Consider the following 16608-nt stretch of genomic DNA (forward strand, 5'->3'; position numbering starts at 1 on the left):
TTTTTATTGCTAATGAGAGAACACGTCATAAAGTTACACTGGCAGTCGCTGTGCTGACCAGAGCGCGCAAATCTCTCAATTAGTTTATACAAATTAGTTTACCGCCCCTCGGGGAATACCCGTAGGAAGTCCCCAAAGTCAGAGGTAGAGTGGGGCAGCAATTGGAAGGGGAATTGAATGTTTGACTTACTAATTAAATGAAATCGATAAGTATTCCAACAGACAAACAAATGAAAACGAAAAGTAAATCAAAAAGTCGACAAAAAAAAGCAAACGAGAAACAATAAAAAGTTGTCCAATTACCATAAAAAAGAGATTTGTTGTACGTACACGGTTTAGACACCTCGAAAGAGCTCGAAACAAAAGATTAATGAGATTTCCCTGCGCCTGAAAATGCCAATAAAAGTTGTGCCGCAACGAAGTCCCAGGGAGAATTCCGTCAGGCAGGTGTCAAAGTTTAAATGGTTCCTGGCTGCCATTTAATTGCTGCGAGATGGGCAGGATATGGCAGAGTGTGAGTGGTGTTCCGCTGAGCCTATAATTAATATGCTAATAAAATGCCTGAATGACAGTTGAACAAGGACTTTTGACAGCTTCGGGGAGAGTCCTCACTCCCCTCAATAAACTTTTGCGGAATGTGCGTCGAAGGAGCGACATTCCACAGACCACATATTGAAGTTGGCTGTAAATCATGATTATCTTTTTATTGCTGACATTTTTGTGGGGCGGCGGGCCTTTATATGAACTCCAGGACCACCCTGTGTCACAGAGAGAAATGTCCTTAAAGTAGGGGGAGGGAAAAGCCACCATTGACTGACTTCATAACGAGATTTGAAACGGTTTGCGGGGCTTTGCTCTAATGGATGATGGTCTTTCAAGTAATGTCCAGCCACCTTTCGGATCAGAATATGGATTGGGGTCAGCATTCGAATGGACAATTCACTTGGCGGCCAAGCCATTCTCATTGCAGCAATGGCAGCAGCTTCGACTGCCAAAGACATTCCAATCGAATGCCATTCGATGATAAAAATCGTGCCAAACGATAATCCACTAAAACATTTACACAGCCCCCGCAAACACACACACAGACAGGAGTGTGAAGGAGATGTCCTGCCGGGCAAAGTGCCAAGCCTGGAGCTCTGGCAGGATTAGCAGCGAGGGACGCTTCGTCGGTGTCCTGCCGTTAGTGCCATGCCACAGGACAATGCAACATTACAATAATGTGCACTTTTATGGACAGTTAACGGGCTGCAGCTGCCATAAACGCATTACGGCATATCCATACGATCCATGCGATGCCAAAGAACATCACTGGAATCCCAAAAATGTGCTTGCCGCCCAAAGGAGAAGGTGTGAAGATATGGAATTCGATGGCTGCTTATCGATGGCTGCTTAAGAGGCTGTTATGGAGTACAGTCATGCATGCTGCTGGAAATATTTCTCAAGTGGGTAGAGAGGAGAGTAAGGAGAAATTTACAGAGTGTGGGACATATCAGCACCAATCTGATGATTCGAATGGGAAATGCACTTAAGAAGCTTTGGAATTGTAATGTCTAAGTTTTTTTTGGCAGCATTTTACAACACTGAATGTTAGAATGAGTTCCACGGACAATAGGAATAAGGAAATAAGTGGAATGTGAGGCTGGTTCTGTTTCTATCTGATGAATTGAATGGTGAATGGCAGCCAGTGTGACATTATTGATCGAAGAAGCTTGAGACGGTGCTGCTTAAGAAGTTGTTTAAGATGCTTTCCTGTTACAATTTGTTTCACCAATAATTCCCTCCCACAGAAGGACTCCCTTCTGCTCAGTCGTAGAGAGGAACAGCTGCCCATTCCTTAAAGTTTCATTGGAAAGTACAGGGAACATTCCAGCAGTTGACTTTTTGTTCTTTCGGGGGGACACACAGGGTCCCCATAAAAGGTAATCTCATATCTAAATGGCCCTAACTCATGGCCCAAACCACAAATCTCTGGCCAAAAAGGAAGCAACAGTTAAGCGCGTACTCGGACTTGGGGTTACCAGGAACAGATACAGATACAGATTGGAGTACATAAATAAGGGACTGCACGGCCGAGAGGCTCCCGGGGAAGCCATCTAAATTAATTATTTATAGTCGCAGAGCAATTGGCTTTGAATAATAAAACGATTTGCACTGCGTCCCCGAAACTAAACATGATTCATGCGGAAGGATTGCAGCCACGAAATATGGCCAAGCAGATACAGAGAGGAGAGCCACAGCCAGAGTTTAAATTATGACCAAAAGAAAGTTAAATGGAGCCACAACTTACGGGTGGAACTTCGTACCTGCCTGCCTGTCCCACCCACAATGAATGGCGCTTGAGATCTTACGCCACTTTCCCTAAGACAACAAAGAGGATAATCAGAGAACACAGAGAACTCTCCCTTGGAAGGGGGAGATTGTTGCAACAGAGTCTGGAGGTGACTGGCTGTGGCAGGAGTACGAATCTAAATCTAATTTTAAGAGGCAACCCCCGACCCAAGACCAGCGACCGTAAGAACCGCCCCTGGCCAATTATATTAATACAGTTACTCGAATTTATGTCTCAACTTTTGAGTGGAGCAAAGAGGCAGGAAATGTTGAACACAGAAACGGCAGTGGCAAAAGTGTCTCCAGAAATTGAATTTGCATAATTTTAAAAGCTTCAAATGCTGCTTCTGCGGCTTCCAAGTGGCATATTGACAGGACGCACAGGACTACAAGGAAAAGAAGGGATGGGAGGGGTTTGGAAATCGGAATGGAAATGATGTTTTTGATTTTGATTATGCAAATTTAAGTGTCTGAACAATGTTTGCTCATCGAAGCTGAAACGGAGCACGGGAAATGGAAAACTCCACCACGCCTGGAAACTAGAGGAAACTTTTGGTTATATGTTAATTACTGAATGCAAGATCTGGTCGGGGGATAGCTATTTGTATGCATCTTAAGTTTATTTATCCTTGTACTCTTTTTGCATGGAAAGTGGCCCTCCATTTTGTGGGTCAGACAACTGGCGACAGTTTGATGTCTGTCCATTTGTCCACCCTTTTCTTGACGTCCTTTTCATGTTATTAAAGCATGATTCCTCATATAAATGACTTCATTAGAGCAAATATAAGTTTTAGTACGCCAAATATTTTGTAATGAAAGCGCCAAACAGTCTCCAGTCGTGGCAGAGATGGGAGCTGGCATTCCTCAAGGGCTGACATCATCTGCAAGCACTTATATGTGACTGAAAGAACACTTTCACTTGAATTCTTTGATGCATACAAAAAGAGAGCATTCACCTGCTGACACAAAAGCGAACTCCCATTCATTGTTGGAAGTTCAAGTGCAGAAATGCCTTGAATTATTCACATTTAAATGCAAAAATTCCCTGAAATATTAACCAGAAGCAAAAGCTGGGAATGGGCTCGAGTGGAAGTGAAACAAATTTTCTGACAGATTTTTCTGCAAAAAGGAAGTCAACTCTGGTGCCTCAGGCACGTTTCATTCCAATTTGATTGGTAATAATCGATCCCCGAGGCATTTCCTTCCTACAGGGATGGCTTTTTGTGTGACTTTAATTCGATGTTCAAGATGCGCCCTTGAATTTAATCAGAGGTTAAGGCTACTCCCTGACTTTTAACCGTGCTTCAAGCCATTGTTATCTCTGTGTTTCTTTCTCACTCTTGACTTTTTATGTCTGTCATAGGACTCGCTCTCCTGGCGGATTAAAAAGAAATCCACTCGAAATTGAATACGATTAAATACGAAATTGACCTCTGGCTCGGACCATATGCAAATGCCCAATAATCCCAGAAGCAACAGAAGCAGATCCCCCAGCCTATCCCAGCCCATCCTGCTCTTGTCATTTAATCGAGCTGTGAAAGTCAGGAGGACCAGGACACCCGTAGCCGGCAAACCAATTGTCCTTTTCCCCGTCCTGTTGTCCCCGCTGTCTGTCCCTGTTGTTGCTACAACATTTTAAAATCGAATTTTCAGCCGCACACACACCAAAAAAAGGGGTGGCACAAAGTCAAGGGAGTCCGTGTCGTGCCGTTCCTTGCTTCGTTTTTGGCTTTTTATTGTCATGCAACAATGCTGTGGCAAGTTTTGAGGGTTGCACCACCAGCACCAGTCGGCATGCCATAGGGGTTTCTCGATGGATGGCATAGGGGTGTGGGTTAGCGGCAGGGAGAGAGGAGACACTGCTCTCAAAACATAATTACGTGCATGTAAACAATAATTTAATTTCGCACTAATGCTGCAAATTTGTGGGCTGATTGTGTGGCCTTTTGCTAACGAACTTATCCCCGTATTGTAGTACTTGGCTGAGGGAAGGGGTTGAGAGAATTAGGAGAGGGGTGGAGCTGTAAAATCTGGCAACATTCGTAATGGAAGTATAAGCCAAAATTGGGAGATGTTTCTCCTTTTTTTTTGTATCTAATTCTTCCACGAAACTCTTTCGATTGAGGGTCATAACTTTTTGTGCGGCAAATGACAAATTTCAGATTTCTTTTGGTGCAAGATTTATGGTAGAAACCCTTTGGCGAACCCTTTCGCTGACATAATGTCTGCAAATCAATAAATTATGCCTCATAAATCTTGTCTAAAGCAAGAAGCTTCAAGGCTTCCATTGACAGCCATACAAGTGTTTCTGTCATATGAGGCTGAGCTTTGAAGAGGGAAAACATGTGGAGCTCTTGTATAAATTCGCAGAAGTAGGACAAATTTTTAAATGTAAGACAATAGTTCTTCATTATTTTTAATCATAATTTCTTCTTTTCAGTCGCTGTAAGCTGTTGGACAATGAACTATAATCGAAATTGAAGTGCTGTTACCCAACGAAAGATGGTTCGAGACTGCTCCTGTCACAGGTTAGTTTAGAAAAAGTAAGATAAAATGCCATCTACGGGTGATTTCACAAAAACACGAGAATTCCTTGCACTTTTCGCTTCTCAAAAGATAATTTTGACTGGAATTTCTCTTGCAACTTGAAGCCAAAACCCTCTCTCGCGTGTCACGTGATTGAAGTTACTGATTTTGGCAACTGTCTCTGGTTAGGGGGCGTGTCGCGGTGCAATCGACTCGGAAACATCAATGCCAAAAGCATCCAAAAAGTGAATTTCAATTGAAAGTCATTCAATCGAACGAGAGATTTTTTCCATCTTTCGAGGCAATTTTCTATCCTCCAATAGTTTATCCATCACAATCATCAGCAGGAGCGGCAGCCAGCAGCAAGGGGCAGGGCTAGAGCGAACTAGAGAAATCTCTTCTGCTTGGTTGGATGGCCAGAAATGAAGGGAAACGGGTGACGCGTCTCAAGGAAACACCACACACAATACACACAAACAGAGGACAAACAGGATGTTCATTAGGTTCGCTGCATTTCTCTTATTAAATCTAGATTTCCAGCAGCGAAAAGAGGGGAAAAGTGCGTGAACTGGGGGTGGATGGAGGTAAAGAAATTAAAGCGGAGAAAGTAATGAAAGCCAAATGATGAATAATACATGAAACAACTTCATTTCAACGCCTGCCCCAGCGCGATTCGCTTCCGAGGATTAAATGATTATCAGAGGCATTTAATCAACGGAGAACTTTGACCAGCCACTGGCAGGGAAGGCAGGGTAGAGTGTAGATAGTGGGAGTGGAGTTCGAACAATTACCCTGACCAGTTTCCAATCGGAGTGGAACTGTGCTCATCAGCGGGGGTCTTCTGAAATTATAGCTGACCAAATTTGGACTGCAGAGAATCCTCCTGCATTTCCGAACTATTGGGAATATTTATGCGAAATTAAAGTTCGCTTTTCTTTGTATAACTAATCCTCGTTTTGCTTCGTTTCTTCTACTTTTTTCTATATTTTTCGCTGCTTCGATTCTCCTTAGTTTCTGGTTTTTCTCCAAGTTTATAAATTAGTGGAAATACTAGCCCGAAATTAAACTTCACACTCTGGCTGTCACTTTCTCTCCATGCAATGTTTGTGTAACTTCTCTCAACACTTGTCTTCATCTTCCGGGTTGTTCTTTCTCTGTGCCTCCTGCGATTCCTTTGGGCCTGTTTGGCCAATTTATCAGCGCACAAATTGAGCTCCGCTCCCCACTGTCCAGCATGTGTGTAACCGGATCCACACATTCGCCCACTGCTGCTCATCAGTGCTGCTGCTGCCTCCTCCTCTGACATCAGCATACGTAATCCAATGAAACGAATGCTTTATTGGCTTAATGGAGCTGACGAGGATGCGGCACAGTGGCCCCCAGTCCCCAGGCAGCCAGTCTCCTCCCTCACTCTCTGGAGGATTCGAAAGTGTATCGAAATGAAAAAGGACAATTTAATTTAATTTGACCGCAGCCACGAAAAAGGACACACACAGAACACACAGCACAACACAACACACATGAGGGATATCCCCACAGATATGCAGAAAAGGTTATGCGGCATTGGCCATAATTCACACTTGTGACCACAAAGCGACAGAGTAAAAGAGAGAGAGCGAGAACAGGAGAGAGATCGAAAGAGGAGTGAGCACCGAAGGATGAAGGATGCGAATGGGAATCCTTAATTTATGGCCACTAATTGCATTGATGATAAATTTAATTTCGAATTAAGCCAGAAGTGTGGCGCAGTGGACAAGTGAAGGGGATGCGAATACAGAATGGGAATTGGGGGGAGTGTGAACAATATAAAAAGGAGTCTCAGAGAGAAAAGAGAGGAACGGTCTATTGGATAACTTATAATACGACAGCCAAGGGCTCAAAGTTCCCAATAAAATCGAGCATTGCCAAGCATCATGATTTACACACATATTTTCCAGTGCACAATTTGAATTTTTGACATTATTTGGAATGCCAAAAGCAGAAGAATGGAAGGGAATAAAGAATTTTGCCCCTGAAGTGGAATTTCCCTTATGACAGGTCGTCCTTGTTCAACTGTCATTTGTGTATTTCATAATCATAAGTCAAAAGGCATATGACAAACAGTTGACAAGACCAATTTGGAAGAGTTTATTGGCAGTTAAACTGGAAAAACTGAGAGGAGAAATAATAGAGAGCATAGAAATAACAAGAAATCAGAATAAGGGGCAGAGTTTTTAGAGGAAAAGTGAAGAAAAGCTGTGAAAAATATAACTTTTGGAACAGTTTTTTAATTGTTTTTCTTAGAAGAGTCATGAGTTGGAGGCATGGTTTTTATTGCAATTTTTGCAATTTTTGTTTAAGTTTTGATCGTGAATCTCCGGGCTTTCGTTTTGCCAATCTAGTTCCAGAGTTCTGCTGTTTTGTAGCTTTTCCTTTACCTATTAAAAACATTAATCATTGTTAGCTAACAAATTGCTTTCCTATGCTGATTTTTATTGTTTTGCTAACCCTGGACTCCCTCGACACCATCCAACTCGAAGGGACATCGGGTATATAGCGATGAAAGTCAGACAAATATTATCGCACACGCATGAGGAGTGCGTTTCGGAGTTGGTTTATTGGATTTTCCTTTTCCATGGCCATTGTAATGGTCAGGGGCAGGAGTTGAGGCCAGACTCTACTCAAACCCCCAGGAGTTGAAAGGAATGTCCATCAAAGAGACTTCCTGCAAGACGCATAAATTATCCTTTTCCTTTTGGTGTTTTTCGCCGGCGCTTTCCCGCACAGAGGAAAAGTGTGAAAATTTGTTGGGCAGACAAGTGCAAAGTAATGATATGCAATCCAATTTACTGCCGGATGGATGGAACAGGACACTGAACACTGAACGCTGGACACAGAGGACGATGGTGAAGGACCCATAGAGCGCCCACACAGGAACTTGCACATTCATCACTTTCCTGATGGACTTGAGTCCTGTCCTTCTTTCGCATTTCTCGCTGTCTATTCTTGTACTTCTGGGATGGAGGAGCAGTGGGAGGATGTGTGGGTGGAGGACGAGGACAAGTGTCAATTTGCAAGGCATTAGAGGGGGCTGGGTACGGGGGATTGGCTCTCCTTTTTTATTGTTTACTCAACAGAAAGGAGAATTGCTGTACATCCTTCTCTGCAAGGATAATTACACATGTGTTTGGAAGTGCGGCAAATGTTTTCACGCCAGATTCAGATTTCTCGGATAAAATCCCCTGCCTAACGGGTTAATTACATGATTTTCTGTGTCCCCGCTTCTGTGCCCCTTCCTTGGGGTGTAATTGTAGTTGTAACCCCCTCTGAAAGGTATGAAAAACCCTTCTCGAAGGTATCCCATATGGGAGTGAGTGCCACGCCACGCCCCCTTAATGGGTTTATTGTAATTTAGCCCAAAATATATGACATATTTTATGACTCGCAGAGCGATTATCTTTTTGAGACTCTTAGAACTTGAGTTGCTGGGAAAGGGTTGTGGGGGAGAGAGGTGGAGAATGGGAAACATTTAGGAAAGGATAGGCGGGTAATAGATGAGAAAAGATGTGCAGAAGAGTGCTAGAGAGAGCCATAATTCCATGAGCTAATTCCATAAGAGATAGTTATATGAAATAAATGTGAAGACAAAGAGGATGAAATTCGATCAATAATAAATACAAAATATTTACCGAAAAGCTTGAAAATCTATAAGAAACATCAAGTTTGTCTTGCTCTCCTCTTCCCCATTTGTGTGGCGAATTTTAATTGAGTTTTTTATTTAATTTATGGCACTGCAGTTGGGAAAGAAATAGGAGGGCAAACCCATTTCTCAGTCCATAAAATACAATCGTAAAATCAGTCACCTGCGAGGAAAGACAACCACCCAACAAAATTATACCATAAAAGAGTGAAAAAAACCTTTGAAAAGACTCGTATCCCTTCCAAAAAGTTGGACTAAATTTGCATAGAAAAATCATAAAAATTGTTGGTGTTCTGTTTTGTTTTTTGTTGGTTTTTGTTGGAAAATGCAATTTCGAGGCGTGACTAAAGGCGTGAGTGGGAGTGAGAGTGTTCTTTTAGCTCTTTCCAGCTGAAATATTCTCTTTGCAAGTGAGAGAAGGATGGGGAAACTTTGGCAGCAAGTAAGAGCAAGATTAAGAAAGTTTTACGCAAAGAAGATCCAGGGTTTTGCTCCTATGAAAAGGCTTAAAAGCTATCAAAAGGAATTAGTTAATACTCGTTTGAAATTGCCAACACGTGATGATATTTTTGGCTAAAACTTTAACCTGAACGTAAACTTACGGTCTAATCTACCTTCAATTTCTTATAAATATTTCCTCGTATTTAGGACTGCGTTTGTTGCTCCTGCCGAAGTGTGTCACACAATCAAGTGGAACGTTCAATAAGATTCCTTCACCGGAGAAGACTCTGAGTGGGGAGCAGGCAGGGAGAGTGCTGAGTGTGGCAAAGTGTTTGGCATGTCCTCAGGGGAAATCCATTGGTCAGCAAGGGGACAGAGAACACAGGACACACGACACGGAAAGCGTTGCAAGGCAGTCAGCCATTGAGGCAGCCGCAATGTTTACGCTGCGGTTCTCTGATGATGGTACTCCACTTGGAACTGGTATTCATCACCCTCCTCCTCTTTGTTTTCCTGCTCCTGCTCCTGGGTGATGATGAGCCAGATGAGAGGGGGTTGTCCTGGGGTTGGAGGTCATTCAGCTGTCAGTTTTAATAGAGGCCGAACACTTTGATGGCGTTGACGTTGAATGTCCCTCAATATTAGACGCAGACTCGATGCTGGACTTCGACCTGGAGGTTTACACTGAACCAATGCACAGGGAGGAGGTCGCATGTGTGTGGCCATAGACGAATCGAATGCCCCGGGGAGCAGTTTCTAATGAAGGACAACAGAAGCGGACAGTGCAGCAGGAGGAGGAGGTGGAGGACAGGGAGGCCTTTTGCTCATTTGGCCGAAAATTTTGACGCTTTATGAGCGGTCCCTTTAGTGCTGAGTGTGCGCAAAAATGTAATTGAATGAATACCGAATACGTAAGCGAATCCAACAGCAGAGAGACAGAGAGAAGGTCATCCAGAAAGGCTATAAAATGTTTGTCTTCCATTAGTCGTAAGAATGTTACGAGAGTGAAGCTCCTACGAGAGCTCTTTGCAGAGAGAGAGGCAGAGAGACTTCTTTGTGGCACTTCTCCTCTTTGAGGCACTCTTCTGAGATGTCATAATTCCCCCGCTTTCATGAGATGTCAACTAATGTAGGATCCCCCATAAAACCCATCCATGGCAGGGACATGACAGAGTTATGAGCTGTTGAGGCATCCGTTGGGCAGCTCCCATCCCATTCCGTTCCGTCCTTAACTTAAGTTAAAGTTTAACCTCTTCGCTGAGTTTGTTTTTTGGGATTTGTTTAATTCGCGTGACTCGCGTGTCTTGCCACATTCTGCATGTATTCCCTGTACTGAGGGTATATTGATTTTGAGAAGAGCCCTTCTTTCTGTAGATTCCTTAAGCACGATCAATCTTCTAGGGTATCCAATGCTTCGGCAGCCAAAGCCAGTTTTCCTTTCTGGTTTCCAGTTCGTTTTGTTTCTTTTGGATAGCCCCTGGGCTATCGAATCCTCTGTCATTGTTTTGAGTCACGAATGCAAATGAATGTGTGGGTTGCAGGGGGGCTGACAGGGGGAATAGGGGATCCCGATCTGCGATCCGAGACTTGGGAAATATTGAATCTCATGTTACGGGCATCAAATATTTATAATTTCACCCGCCTGCTTCCACCTCTGTCCCTGTCCTTGTCTCTGGCCTCGTGCCAAATTATCATGACAACTTATTTAACTTGGCTGAAACAGAGTAGGGGCAGAGGTAGAGGAAGGGGAAGCAGAGAGCCCGGAGGCTGTATCCATGACTTGGCCTCTGGGCATTCGACCTGCCGTCGCTCTGCTGCGGTACGCTGCGGTGGAAACTTCACCGAGTTGACAAAAGTTGAAAGTTTGCCCGCAGCTCAAATGCTAATTAGTAAGGAAAATATAGGGGAAGGATAAGGGATGTAGGGAAAGGGGGGGTGAATCTGCTAGTATAAAAAGAGACGTTGGTCGAGCAGGGAGCCGAGAGATCATGGCTACAGAAGTTGACAGCCACTTGGCACGTAACGTTGGCAGGCTCACACTTTCCGAGGGAGTCCAGGGAGCTGGATCCAAGGAGAAGACTTTGGAATGGGCAGTGGGAGAGCCAGGAAATGGCTGTGAGAAGAGCTACTTTAATGCAGGAATTATCTCTTAAGCTGCGTAGGGAATAGTTACGTGAGATTCACTTCCTGGTATGAAAGATTATCCAATCCAAATAGTTATAGATGGAAAATGAATGCCACTTATCTTAGACTTTGATTTCGTATCATCTATAATAATTTGGTTCATAATCTAAGAAACTTTTCAGCTGGAACCTCTTCAAAGATTGCCCATAATCTGATTGCTGGACAGTGCAAAGGGGAGACAGACAGTCGATGTCTCTCCCATCAACTCATCATCCTTTAAGACGTGGACGGCGCCTCATCAGTATGCCTGGCCAGCTGTCAGGATGTGGGCGGCAAATGTGCTGGAAACTCTCGGTTCATTCACTCAGTTGACATTTGGGATTCCAATTGATTTGGCCTCTCGCCTTGCCCCTCGGTGCTCCGATGTTTGCTCTGCTGATTTGCAAAAGAGAAAAAACACGGCAAATTCGCATTCATTTTGCAAATGAAAATGAAAATGAAAATCCCTGTGCCAAAAATATTCAAATGTGCAATATTGACACTTGATTTGCATTTATAATGGCTACGTGAGGTTTCGGTTCTCGATTCGTTTCGATTCTGTTTGAGGATTAGAAAATGTTTTCCTTTGCGGTTTTCTTTTTTCCATACAGGAATGAGGTTACGCGGGCTGCTTGCTCCTGTTTGCCACTTTCCTTGCCACTTTTATCCTATCTCAGGGACTGCATCTTTAGGAAAAATGTGTTAATTTCTCTACCCTGCTGCATAGGTCCTTCCCCCGAGCTCTCAGTGAGGACCTTCTTCGGTCTCGATTCAAGCATATTGCGCATAAAAAATTGAACAACCTCTCGGCTCTGACCCTCGGGTTGTTTTCACCATAAAATAATCTTTTTAAGCCGAAAACAAATTACAAATACGAGAATACGAAGCCAGAACAAAGGCAGCCCGGAGAGCCAGAGAGGGTAACGCGACGGGTGGAATACCCTCTATATATAATTTGTTCCATTTTTTCCCGCTGCTTTGCATATTTTTTCCTGCTCCTGCTCGTGGTTCCTGGTCCTTCTCCCCTCAGTGTGTGTGTGTGTGTGTTTTTGTGTGTGTTTCGGGGCTCTAGCAAATTATAATGTATTGGAAATTGACAGAATTATGTAATGAATAGAAAATTATGCAAATTACAGCGCAGTTACATTTAATGGCACGACCTTTTCCGCCTCCCACTCTGCCACAGCCTCTGGGTCTGCCCTTCGGCCTCTCGAACTCAACCTGACCCCCAAAGAGAAATCGAATTTTATTGACAGGCCATAAGAAGGTGAATTTTCCAGAAGCAGCAGCAGCAATGAGTTTTCCGACGATGGAGGCGTAACGAGGTGGAGGTAGAGAAAAGCGTAAGAGCCCCTAAAGTAAAGGCTAATGTCAATGGGAGGAAGAGAGCGAAGGAAGGAAACGTCCATTGAAGGCCATTTTGTGTAGGGAATAGTCTTAAAGAGTCCTTGAAATTTCGGAAAGGCGTCTTTAAAGATTATGCGATTATTCAAGGAGAAATCTCCTATATAACATATTTGATTTACTGATATGCTTCCCACACTCTCATTCTACTGTTTCACATGGAAACTTCCTTGCAAATTCCGATGACAACATGCAAATAAAAATCTCTCCTATTTCCAGCTTCTGTAACAGATACGCGTACATTTCTCCCGAAATCTTTGCTCTCGAAACAAGATGATGAAATGCTCACTCAGTTCATTAAAAGTCCTCCAAGTTTATCGCCAACTGGGGAGCAATAAGGAAAACTTTTCCCTGCTCAACTGTCTCCACGCCCGCCCACCGCTTATCAAGCATCGTTTTTCATATTCAAATATTTTTCTTTTCGAGGTAATTAATCATCCAGAAAAAGCGGAAAAACCGCCAGACAGTCAGACAGAGCGACAGAGACAGAGAGAAGGCGATACAGAAATGTCTCTCTCGAGATAATGTCAACATAAATTGTTTCGGCAATTTTCTACAATTTTCCAGGCATTATTTATGACGGCTTCTACGCTGTTTCTCTCTCTTTTCCTCTTGGAAAATGCGAATTTAAAGGTTGAGCTGGGGAAAATTAGCCCGCTTCAAGGGCTAGTGAGGGAAATGTGGAGGTTGAGGGAGGCATTCAATTTGACGTGTTGACTTTGGCCTGTGGCCAGCTTTGGGGAGGTTGAAGGTCCAGCAGGTCGCAGCACACACTCTGGGGGGAGGGCACAAGGTCCGGCAGAGGACCACTGAATGCGCCATTTAATGAGCCTGTCAGCAGTCAACGCTGGTCGCTTCTCCTTGACTCAGTTCACTTCACTAAACGGGTGATGGTGCGGGTTTTGGTGCGGGTTCTGCTACGGATTCTGTGTCATGTGTTCGGGAAGGGATGTCCGCGTGTGTGGCTGCTCAACCCCTCGTTCTGTGGTCAGTTTAATCACAAAGTTTAATGAATGGCTTAAGGGTTGAGGCCGAAACACTACTCTCCCCCTGTTCCGGCAGCTTATTGACAATCTCCAATCAACCGGAGATGAACCCAAAATTTCCATAATCCAAATCAAAAATATTATTTCTATTGTTTCTGGCAGTTTGGTGGGGAAGATTTCACTATTTCTTCTCTCAGGGGCAGGTTTTTCTTAGTAGTTATCTTTCGTGGAGTTCTCTTTCGGGAAGTTCTCTTTTGGGAAGTTCTCTTTTCCCCTCCTTTAAAGCCTCACTTAACCTTCTTCAAAGCAACCTGCTTGCTTTTTTAACTAATTTTTCATCGAAAATTATGCAAATTCAATTTTCAGGACCGCTTCCGTCTTGCCACGCGAATCGAGCTGCCTCCCCGACGACGGAACGCCCATTTCAGCTGGTAGTAAGTAAGCATATTATTATAATTGTTGAGACCTCTTCTCGGGTTGTGCCCGGATGGTGGTGACTTCTCGTGAATCTGGTTTGTACCCAGGGAGTGTTAACCCTCGAGGCGTAAACAAAATTATGTTTTCATTGTTCGCGCACTTGACACACGCTTCAGTTTTTGGATCATTTTGCGGTGGTTGAGGATCTGGAAGAGCTACAAATTAACTTAAGGAATGCAATTCTCTTTCGAAAACTTAAGCACGTCTTCATGATTGCATTTCTCAATGGAGATATCTTTTCTTTTACAACAAAAAAACATTTCCTAATTGATTGACTGTTCAGCTAAAACATTAACTACAATTTTTCAAAGGTTTCACCATCAAAACACTGTCTAGACTTCATTTACTACCTTGCTGCACTCCCAAATAATTCTAATTTATTATTGTGTCTTCTTTTTTTATTGCAGCAGAAGTTTAACAGTGGTTCGTGTCTCGGCTGAGACGAACAATAGACAGAGACAACCATGGAGTCGACTGTGAAGACAATGCTCAGCCAGAGAGGGATGAACATATGGAGAGCTCTGTGCACCAGAAGGTGAGCACTATATTTCGGGAGTAAATGAAGGGGAAATCTTATATGCTTGAATGCTGTGCCCATTGGTTGGGATTCTCTTATGTAAAGAAAGCCTTCTGGGGTTTGGTTTTTGGCCTTCTTATTGTGTGTGTGTCTTTGGGTGTTTGCGCTTCCGTCCAGGCCAACGCCAAGGTACGATTCATTTTGCGCAGATCCATCATCGTCAGCAGACGTTCCGTCTGTCCGCAGTTGGAGGATGTGTGGATAGGATACGAATAGGTGTATGTACGTAACAGGATATTGAAGTAACGCCATGAAGAAAAAAATCAGCGAAAGATTATATTAAAGAGTTTAAAGTTTCGAAAATTGGAATTTTTGTAGGTTTAAAGTTGGCAGATATGAACGAATTGCTATTCTCCGACGGGACACTGGCATTTGTAGTGTTTTGTGGCCATGGAAGCATCACACATCAAAAGAAAGCAGAGAGGAGTAGAAAATTCGCTAGTTTTTCGTGTCAAATTCGCATAAGAAATGGTTCACTAATTATACATGTCCAACAGTAGTAGAATTCTTCAAAATAATTGCAGGCAGAGGGCTAAAAGAGGGCTATCAATCAAACTGATATACTCTCGTGACTACTCGGGTGCAGGATCTTTATTCATTTGAAGTCCCTACGGATGGCATGGGATTTTTTAGGCTTTTACAGATTCTCCGGGGGTGGTGTTGATGTTGATGGTAATGGCTTGGAGAACGATGCCTTGATGGGTTGGTGGATGTACAGGTCGACGCCCTCTGAGACGAGTATGCGATCTGCCTCTCCGGAACTTCGTCCGTACTCAATCTCCAGAGGTTTAGCCGCAGGTGGCGGCAGCTGCGGCCGCTGGATGCTCGGCCGGATGTAGCTGGCAGTTGTCAGGGTTTTCTTTGAACCGCCTTGGTGTTCCTCACTCCGGGAAGGTCTCGTCGATCTGTCCGCATACGTGGTATAGCGTCGTTCCCGCACAGAGTTCCGCCAGTCGCTCACGATCTTCTTAATGTAGATATTGTTGATCTCATCCGGACCGGCAGAGGGACGCCGGGCTCCTTGACGGCCCGCCTGAATGACGGCGACGGACGTTTGGGATTTCTGGTTTCTCAAAGACATGTTTTCAGCTCTGGGAAGTGTGCCGTTTAAAACGTCCAAATCCTAGACCATTTTAAAAATGCATGCACCCGGGATACAAGAAACAAAGAATTTTGAAAGGTAGTTTCCGAAATTTTTAGACCATTTTGCGATACCAAAAATGGCTTTGAAAACAAACAATTTTCCAATGTTTTTCGAACAGTTTCTCCAAACAAACTGACATTAAATGCCATGACATTCCAATTTTTGTCTCCATTTGATTTTTTTTGTGTGCTTAAATACTGTGTATCCTTCCAATCTAATGTCTATAATTCCTATATATTTCAGAGTCACCAATACAGCTGGTGGAAGTGCATGCCTGCTGCCAACAATGCAGCTCGCTGTGTGGAATGATGTGAAGCATTTGTACCTAGCGGCGGCATCGGCTGCAGGAAAGGAGACTGGCGGACCAGGACCCCTTCAGATCGTGGAACATAACGGCGACTAAATGTAACAATAGAAAATAGATTAATTGCTGAGCAGCTTTAGACGCCAGCTTGCTCGATAGTGATAGCATTTTTACGAGTGTTTAGTCTTAATTAATTATTAATAAAAACTGAAATAAACCAGAAACATAAAAAAACAGACCATGGCATGCTTTTGGGGTTTGCTTTATTAAGAATGCGTCGCATACTTTTAGGATGTTATATTCACAACATTCTGAGACAAAATAGATTAAAACAGCCATATCCTGCCGCCCTTGAGGTCCTTGATGGATTCATATGATGCGGGAGGTCCTTCCGCTCACGAGGACTCGTATCACGTCTTTATCGGTTGAGAAATGGCGATTTTATAGAAATTATATCTTTAATCCTTGAAGTCCTTGAAGCGAAACTGATTGAAAAGGATCGGGGAAGTTGTCCTGATTACGAAAAGGTATGGCACATCCTGATCGGCCCATAAACAAAGAAGAAAACAATAAAAT

General features: G+C 43.5%; 1 long non-coding RNA gene across 5 annotated transcripts in view; it reads left to right on the forward strand.

Moving 5' to 3' along the window:
• The window catches only part of LOC117894013, a 56175-nt gene extending 39942 nt beyond the window's left edge, over nucleotides 1-16233 (forward strand). Inside the window, exons 4-7 of one of the 5 annotated variants that reach the window (XR_004648838.1) lie at nucleotides 4772-4859; nucleotides 13897-13964; nucleotides 14415-14542; nucleotides 15972-16232. This is a non-coding gene — a long non-coding RNA (uncharacterized LOC117894013). Of the gene's footprint in view, nucleotides 1-4771; nucleotides 4860-13896; nucleotides 13969-14414; nucleotides 14543-15971 lie in introns of all 5 variants that reach the window. The other 4 variants (XR_004648837.1, XR_004648836.1, XR_004648835.1 and 1 more) reach the window with 4 other exon arrangements.
• The last annotated feature ends 375 nt before the right edge of the window (nucleotides 16234-16608 follow it).

This window comes from Drosophila subobscura, chromosome J (genome assembly GCF_008121235.1).
Source record: "Drosophila subobscura isolate 14011-0131.10 chromosome J, UCBerk_Dsub_1.0, whole genome shotgun sequence".
Classification (NCBI taxonomy): Eukaryota; Metazoa; Arthropoda; class Insecta; order Diptera; family Drosophilidae; genus Drosophila; species Drosophila subobscura.